This window comes from Budorcas taxicolor, chromosome 10 (assembly GCF_023091745.1).
Source record: "Budorcas taxicolor isolate Tak-1 chromosome 10, Takin1.1, whole genome shotgun sequence".
In the NCBI taxonomy this organism is placed as follows: Eukaryota; Metazoa; Chordata; class Mammalia; order Artiodactyla; family Bovidae; genus Budorcas; species Budorcas taxicolor.
Window position 1 is genome coordinate 75,215,030 of NC_068919.1, and position 9,096 is coordinate 75,224,125.

At 46.2% G+C, this 9,096-nt stretch overlaps 1 protein-coding gene across 1 annotated transcript in view; it reads right to left on the bottom strand.

Moving 5' to 3' along the window:
• SPTB (spectrin beta, erythrocytic) overlaps positions 1-8,763 on the bottom strand; it is a 128,097-nt gene extending 119,334 nt beyond the window's left edge. Inside the window, exon 1 of the mRNA XM_052646288.1 lies at positions 8,649-8,763. The gene's annotated coding sequence lies outside the window, so the exon portion shown is untranslated. The remainder of the gene's footprint in view (positions 1-8,648) is intronic.
• Between the last annotated feature and the right edge of the window lie 333 nt (positions 8,764-9,096).

Consider the following 9,096-nt stretch of genomic DNA (forward strand, 5'->3'; position numbering starts at 1 on the left):
ACCTCAAAACAAACAGATGAGTCACTCATAATAAAACACCTTTCTGGTATTACCTGCCTGAGTCTATTCCAAATCAATTCCTCAATGAAAACAAAAATTAAAAATAGTAGCCCACAGTACGTTTGATAAGACATATCCCCATCTCACTATATGGCTTTTTCATTGCTAGTAGCTCAGATCAAAACCAGTTGAATCATCCTTGATTTATTATTTTTCTCCCATCTTCTGTATCCAAGTTCCATCAACTCTACCTAACTGATTCATCCGGAAGCCAGCTGCATCTCTCCACACCCACCACCATCACACTGGGTCTACAACTCTACCCTGGACCACTTGCAGTAGCTTTCATTTCACTCTCCTACAATCAATCTTCCACAGGACAGCCAGAAAAAATTCTCCTAGAACACCAATATGAACTAGTCACTCCCCACCCACAACTTCCTGTAGTCACAGGAAGGGCTAATTGTAGGGCTAAAACCCAAAGTTGTCACCTGGCTACAAAGCCTGCATGATCCAGATCCAGTTTCCTCCCCAACATCACGTCCTGTGCTCCCCTCTGGATCCCTCCACTCCAGACATACTGGCTTCCTGCCACTCCATGGACATAGCAGTGACACCCGTCTCTGGACCTTCCCACTCGACCTGAATCTCTTCCCCCCAAACATCCTCATCCCTGTTCTTTGTTCCATTTGGGTCTCAACTCAATGGAAAATTCAGAGAGGCCCTTACCAGCGATCCTACATCAACTAGTAGAATCACCTCCCTCTCTTTCTCTTTGCACTATTTTTCCTTTTCTATCACCTAAAATTATGATAGATGTTCATCTGTGGTTTGTTGTTGTTTAGTACCTGTCTCACCCAACTAGAGGGTGCTCCATGATGTCAGACTATTTTTACCATCTTCACTGCTGTATCCCCTGGGCCTAAAATATTACTGGCAAGTAAATGAGATCTCATTAAGTATTTGTTGAAGACGGAAGTAAGCACAAATCAAGGCACATAGGATCACTGGACAAAAAGAGGTTCTTGAAGCCCAAAATGAGACATATGCATAATAACATCCAGTAAATTTGGGGTAAGAGACTTAAAAAGCCAAAACATCAATTAATAGACATATAAATCCATCACTTATCTATAGCATGCTGGGAATCCACATGTATGCTTGACACTACTTTGTAACATCATCCATGTAGAAGCTGAAGGGCCACTCTTAAGGTTTTGTGGCTAAAGAGTAAATACTGTAACAACTTTTCTTCTCCTCTCCAGGAACAAAGAACTTAGACTAAAAGTTCTGCAGGAGAAAGAAAGCAATTACTATCTCAACATGAAGACCCAGAATATTCAACTATTCCACTGAGAAGATCTGGACAAAGTCCCAGCCTTGAAATAAGGGAACTGACTGAAGTCAAGTTCTACCACAAATTCAGGGATTTTGGACAAACCCTTGTATGTTTCTGATCCTGTTTCCTTGACTGTTCCGTTTTGTCACATGGTCATTGCAGAATAAAATGAAGTGACACACTTAAGAAAGGCCTCCTGAAAACTAACTGAACCATATATCATGTGTGGTCATCATCTTGTTCTGGCTGATCTTAGTTCACATTCCCTTTGCTGCCGCCAGTGAGCTTTGTCTAAACAAGGATCTGATCAGGTCTCTCCTCTGCTCAAAACGTTTATTGATTTCAACTTGAACCTTCAATGGTTCAACTTCCTCACACACTAAACTCATGCCATCTTTAGGGCCAGATATCTAGCCCATTCATGGACTGTGGTCTACACTCCAGGCACAGAGAACTACTGCTCTTCTGCTAATCTGACCACACTCGATTGCACGCCTCTGACAGGCTGTGAGCTAGAGTCCCACCCGAGCCTATTCTCCCTTCTTCCATCAGGAAAACCACAGACACCCTCCAGCCTGAATCAGACTCTTCCCCAGTGGGGCAATTTCTCAGGCGTCCTGTAGAATCACTGTTTGCAAGTCCTTTCCCCACCAGACCAGTGAGTCTCCACTGGACACCTTTTTATGTCCTCAGGATATGACAGGGAAATGCATACAGTAGGTATCCAACATCTGCTCTTTCTAAATATTTCTCAGGTGGCTCTCTCAGGCCTTTCAAGCTCTAAGGCTCTATGACTTACGGCTTGGAGTCAGTATTATGAAAGGCCTTTTCTAACTCTTTCACCCTGAAGGAAATATTCATGAAGGTGAAACTGACTGAACACTCCTAAGAGGCTTCAACAGACCTGAGAACTCCCAAATGTTCAATCTGGATTTAGACAGGCAAAGGAACTAGAGATCAAATTGCCAACACCTGTTGGATCATAGAAAAGGCAAAAGAATTCCAGAAAAGCATCTACTTCTGCTTCATTGACTACACTAAAGCCTTTGACTGTGTGGATCACAACAAAGTGTGGAAAATTCTTCAAGAGATGGGAATACCAGACCACCTTACTGCCTCCTGAGAAATCTGTATGCATGTCAAGAAGCAACAGTTAGAATCGGACATGGAACAATGAACTGGTTCCAAATTGGGAAAGGAGTAGGTCAAGGCTGTATATTGTCACCCTGCTTATTTAACTTATATGCAGAGTACATCATGCAAAATGCTGGACTGGATGAAGCACAAGCTGGAATCAAAACTGCTGTGAGAAATATCAATAACCTCAGATATACAGATGATATCACCCTTATGGCAGAAAGCAAAGAGGAACTAAAGTGCCTCTTGATGAAGGTGAAATAGGAGAGTGAAAAAGCTGGCTTAACATTCAAAAAATGAAGATCATGGCATCCAGTTCCATCAATTCATGGCAAATAGATGGGGAAACAATGGAAACAGTGAGAGACTTTATTTTCTTGGGCTCCAAAATCCCTGCAGATGGTGACTGCAGCCATGGAATTAAAAGACACTTGCTCCTTGGAAGAAAAGCTATGATCAACCTAGACAGCATATTAAAAAGCAGAGACGTTACTTTGTCAACAAAGGTCCATCTAGTCAAAGCTATGGTTATTCCAGTAGTCATGTATGGATATGAGAGTTGGACCATAAGGAACCCTGAGCACAGAATTGATGCTTTTGCACTATGGTGTTGGAGAAGATTCTTGAGAGTCCTATGGACAGCAAGGAGATCAAATCAGTCAATCCTAAAGGAAATTAGTCCTGAATATTCATTGGAAGGACTGATGCTGAAACTGAAGCTCCAAAACTTTGGCCACCTGATGCGAAGCACCAATTCATTAAAAAAAGACCCCGATGACGGGGAGGGAGGTTGGGGAGGGAGGAGACATGGGTGTACCTATGGCTGACTCTTGTTGATGTCTGACCGAAAACCACAAAATTCTGTAAAGCAATTATCCTTCAATCAAAAAAAAAAAAAAAAAAAAAAAGACCCTGATGCTGGGAAAGATTGATGGCTGGAGGAGAAGAGGACAGAGGATGAGACAGTCAGATGGCATCACCAAATCAATGGACATGAGCTTGAGCAAGCTCCAGGAGATGGTAAAGGACAGGGAAGCCTGGTGTGCTGCAGTCCATGGGGTCGAAAAAGAGTCGGACACGACTGAGCAACTTAACAACAACAAAGGGGCTGCTGGAAACAGGCCGGAAGTGAGCAGAGGGACAGAATGAGGCTAGAAATTTCTTTCTGGTCCTCGTAAGTTATGTCTTCAAGGCATGCTTCATTTTGAGGTGCTTTGAATTCTCAAATGAGCTACACCCATATTTACATCTGATATAAATGGAAATGATTTTCAACCTATTTTCAGGATTATCCAAGTTTCTCCTTTTCAAGATGGAGGAAACTCTTGAGCTGAACATAATTCAAAGCAATTATTGTTCTTTAGCTGTCAAGGTGCCCTGTTATTCTTTTCATAAATATCCTGGATGATCTGAGCCCAGTTCATCACAAAGTCTTTTTTTTTTTTTTCTTTAGCCCTGTACCTTTTCAGTTGCTAAATTTACAGCATTCAAATGAAAGGAAGAAAGGAAGCCCCACTTTTGCCCCCACTGCTAACATGATATGTGTCTGGGTTTTAATTGCCCTTGTAATTATACCCTTGGCCAGGTCTGCACAGGTATAATGCAGAAATTAAACATTATGGCAAAGCCTGAAAAGGCCTCACTGAGGTAGGAGGACCCGACAGCTTTGTAATATCTCTAGTTACCAGGAAAAGGCAAAAGAAAAATGAAAAGGAGGCCTGGGAATGTCATAAGCTAGCTAGATAACAATCTACTGAGGAGGCATTTCTGTCTATGACCCCCTCTAAGACTGTGAGCTGGAAGGCTCGGAATCCCTTGGTGGTTTGATAGTCTGCTAAGGCTGGATGAAAATGGAAGAAGGTGGAGTGCCTGGCTTGTGAGTTAAGAAATAAGCACAGCAACAAAGGGAAACGCGCTATGACATTTTCTAAATATTTACCAAGGGGAGTTGACAATTCAGTGAGTGCAGCCAGACCTGAGAGTGAATTCTCCTGACTGCCTCCTACACCTTCCCTCAATCACCATCTCCATCTCTGAAACCAGGTAACCTTCCCCTCTTGGGGTGTTAGAGGGAAAGCTGCCTCTCTGTGATAAACCCAGCAAATGCTACACGATGATTCTGGCACACAGACCACCGCATTTACTCTTTCTCCCCAGGTGTCTTATCTAAAGCAGAGGAGTAACTGAACAGCTGTTTAAAAAAAAACAAAACTAAGTCGATACAAACTACTTTCAAGATAAAATATTTCTTTCCATGGTAATTTGCAACTAGTCATATCCATATGATTTCAGCACCCAGCATCCATGAATTCCCTGCCAGTCCTCATTCCAAAACTAAATTTCTCATCAGCCCACACAGCAGAGTTACTTTCATTCTTGATCCTCCCAAGTCAATTGATAAATGTTAATCTGCAGGTCAAGGTTATTTTAAAAATTATGAAGAAATGTACTTTATATTACTCTAAACTTCCCGCTGGTCACGTTTTCTACCATTTCAGGTCTTGAACAGAGAGCATAATTTTGTGTTTGATTTTGAAATCTGGAAAAACATACTTCAAGAGCAATTTAGTGACTGGGTTTAGATTAAAACAGGTATTTGACACTCTCAATAACTCTCTAAAGTCTTTTCCTTCTCCACTGCTCCAGAAATGCTACATAATTATTTGTCTTAAAATCTGTATCAACTCAAGATATTAATACCTATTGTGCAAAAACGCATATATCTGTACACCTAACAGGCAATGGGGAGGTTATAGAGCAGTTTGGAGTTGAATGCCCCTTCATATCTTCTATCCTATCTCTAATACCTTTTAAAGATTTTACTAGAATGGAAGTATTGGACATGAAAATATACCCTCTCACAATCTCTCTCAAAGGAAAGAAAATGGCAGTGGTTTAATATTAGGCAGAACTTCAGGAAATAAACCCAATACTGGCCTTGAGAGGGAGAAAGGAAAGAAGCAGGCTAAAATGATAAGAAGCAGGCAAGGTCCGTACCACCACTGCACAGGAATCATCAGGTGCATTACCGGTGGGCCTCACCTGTAAGCAAACAGCTACACAAATGGAAGGTGAGACTCAGTGACCTCCAAGGTCCCTTCCCAGTCCAACAGCGTTGCCTCATGAATTTTTTATAATTATCTTCTGTCCTATCACCCTGTCCCCATGCATCATCAAGCCCTCCTGGCCACGTCCACGACTGAAAGGAAAATCTGTTTTCAAAAAAAACCCATGCTTCGACTACTGCCAAAATTACAGTTCTGTCCTTGAAACAATGACAGGCACATAATGGGCATGGCTAAATACCTCTGAGCAAGTGAGTCTCCAATACCTTCAGCAATATATATATTTTTACAACAGGATGTAAATAGCTTATTTTAACATTGATACCTGCTCTTCCTCAAAGTGTTGACTGATATTCATGATTATTTTCTTCCTGCAAAACAGATCTTCTGGAAAGCAGCCACCGTGTGAGAGAAATAACCCATGTGATTTGAAAGTGAACCTTGGGGGCTTTGCAGGTTTGGTTCAGAATAGCAGGCTTCATCCTGCTAGGGTTGGAGGATCTCCCATGGAGGACAAGTCAGTGGTGGCTTGCCACAGGGAAGGGGGCACTGGTGGGAACAGGCCAGGAGGTGGCCCGTCCCTTCAGCAATATTTTTTAAGCTTCTCTGATAGATGCAGAATTATCACCCAAGGTCTGGGGAGTGAAAGACTGTGAAGCTAAGAGACAACCCTATACCAGCTCTTTCCACCTTGTACTTCTATATCCACTGCTGACTGCCAAACCTCAAAAAGAAGGTTGACCAGCTGAGTCTGAATCCTAGCCCCACCACTCATCAGCTGTGTGATGTGAGGCAAACTATTTAATCTCCTTGAACCTGTTTCCTCACTTGTAAAATGCTGATAATATGAGCTGCCTCACAGAATGACAACTGAGTAGGATAATATAAAGAAAAGTCTAAGCGTTCATTTACTCATTCTCTCATTTATTCAGCAAAGATTAACTGAGTGTCCACCACAGCCAGGTCCTGGGTTAGGCACTGGTTTGGTATGTAAAAAACAGAAAAAAAAAAAAAAAGAAAGAAAAAGTCCATTACTTTTATTTACTAAAAACAGCCTGTGTCCAGAACGGTGGCAGATTCGTCAGATTTTTAATTTAGTTCAACACTTTCATTCACAGCTAGTTTGCCTAAAACAGTCATTTTTAATTAGTCATATAGGATCCCAGGTGTGAGTCTGCCTCCGGCCAACCTTTACCTACCCTAACCCTAACCATCTAGCAGGTGTTCTGCTAAAAGACGCCTTCAGAACATTTGGAAGAAGCAATGACCAGAGCAAAAGGTGGTATTCCAGCTCTCAGCAGAGCAAGCCACTCAGGAAAACTTGATACGCCTGTGCACCCAGGCCCGTCCTGGATGCCTGAAAGGTTTGGGGTGCTTTCAATTCCACAAGCGGACTGAGTCTTCCGAGAATTGGGATTAACAGGACTGGCTCATCCCCAGTCATTGTGACTGGACCACCTATAAAGCTAAGGGCAAGAGCTAAGGGGCGGGGGTGTCTAAAGGCCACCTTTTTTTAGTGTAGGGCTGATGTCTTTCAGCTATACTTAACGTCAGGGTTTGATAAAGTTCTGTGTAAATAACCCACCGCTGAGAAGTCAGGTGGTCTCAAGGCTGGTGGGCTTTTCTTCAATGTGAGCTTAATATTTCTTTTTCTAATTAGCCCCACAGCCTTTGGGCAAGTACAAGCCTAGCTGTGCTGGGTACTGAGCATTCAGGACTCTTAAATATTTTGCATTTACAGAAAAAAAAAAAAAAAGAGTTGCCCAAGACATTCTGGAACCCCAGGTCTCCTAGCAAAAGAGTTAAAGTCTGAAACTGGAATAGGAAATGACCTGCTCTAGGTCATATGGGATCAGAGGGTGATCAAAGAAGGGATTCTAGAATAAAATTTGGTACCATCTGTGAAACTAAGAATTGGGTAGCAAATAGTATATAGGTGCCTAAAATTTTTGATTTGCAGACTCCTCTCATTCAAGAGCCACCTGAATCATTTCCCTTAGGAACTGAAGTATATAGATCGTGACTAACTCACTGCTGTGGGTCTTGCACGGCTGCCTCCTACCTAGAAGTGACAGCCTAGACTCAAGGCACAGGAGCTCTGGGTGCAAAAATACTGTCACTAGATACCCACCACTACCACCCCCATCTGAAGCATCTAAGAAGCTAAACTATGGCTTCTTTTCATTTTCCTTCAGCGTGTTATTATTAACTCCTGGCGCCTCTAATTGCTCACTGAAAACAGTGGTTTGGATATTAATAGGCTGAAAATCAAGAACCCTACCTGGGGCTCGTTGTCACGGAAACGATACTCAAGCCCGCCACTACTTCCCCACCCTTGGAAGTCTGGGCGAGTTGGTGGAAGTTGGGGATTGTCTTAACGCTATTAATTTCTCCCTCTTTCTGCTGTTTCTCAGGGCCAAGTTGTTGGAGAAAAACTGGTGAGGCGGGTGACTGTAGTATGTAGCAGCTTGGAGGAGTGGAACTCTTTAGGAGTGGAAGGGTAAGGGTCCTTGGAGGATAGTTTGGGGCACGCTGAGCTCCTCTCCTTGGGGCTGCACCCGGCCACTCCGCTTCGTTCCCCGGGCCCTTCCGCTGCCCTTCTCTCCCAGCCTAAGCGCGGAGCTGCCAGCAGCGCGCAGACAAGTTCCCCAGAAGGGAATCTGAGCAGCCCCAGGGCTGAGAAACCCAGCAGAGAGGGGAATGGGGAGGTCGGACAGACTAAAGGCAGAACCCTCTTCGTCCCCATGCCAAGGTTCTGGGGGAGGCAGCCCCGGGACCAGAACACGCATCCCGCTCACTGCCCTCCCAGCGCCCCCGGGCGATGCTCCAGGATCCGGCTCTCCAAAGCAAGCGCCCAGCTCGCTAAGCGCCTCCGAAACCCACGCGGATTCCCGCGCCCCGGGGCGATCTCTGCCGCAGCCGCCAGGGCCTCCCGCGGGCTCTACGCCCGGCACCCAGGGCTGGGCCCCCACCCGGTCCCCTGGGCGCCGTGCGTCACGCGCCCCCTGGGCCCAGCGCCTCCTCTGCGCTCGCGCCGCGCGCCCCAGCCTCGCGCATCCTCACCCGCACCCAGCTCCCTCCGGCCGCGGGGCCCTCCCGGGACTCACCTGCGCTGGGGCTGTAGCGGCGGCCACCCCGAGCCCGGGGGCGGCAGCGGCGGCGGCGCAGGGGGAGGAGGGCAGCGCGGGGCTCCTGGCACAGCGGCCGCCGGGCGCCTGGTGCTGCCGAGCCGCGGACCCGCCCAGAGATATAAATAACATTATCTGAGGAGGGACATTCCTGCCGGGGGACATCGCTGCTGCCGGGACCAGATAGTCCCGCGGCGGGGGCGGAGAGGCGGGGCCGCAGCCTCCCGCAGCGCCAGGCCCAGCCCCCGCCTTCCCCACCCACTCCCGCACCTGCCAATCAGCCTCCGAGCCCCGGGCCACCTGCCCGGCCTCCGCCCGGCCTCCGCCCGGCTCCCCCGGCCAGCCTCCGCCTCCCGGAGGACGGCCCGAGTCCGGGCCACCCGAAGCCGGAGCGGTCCGCAGCGCCCCCATCGCCGCTCACCTCCCC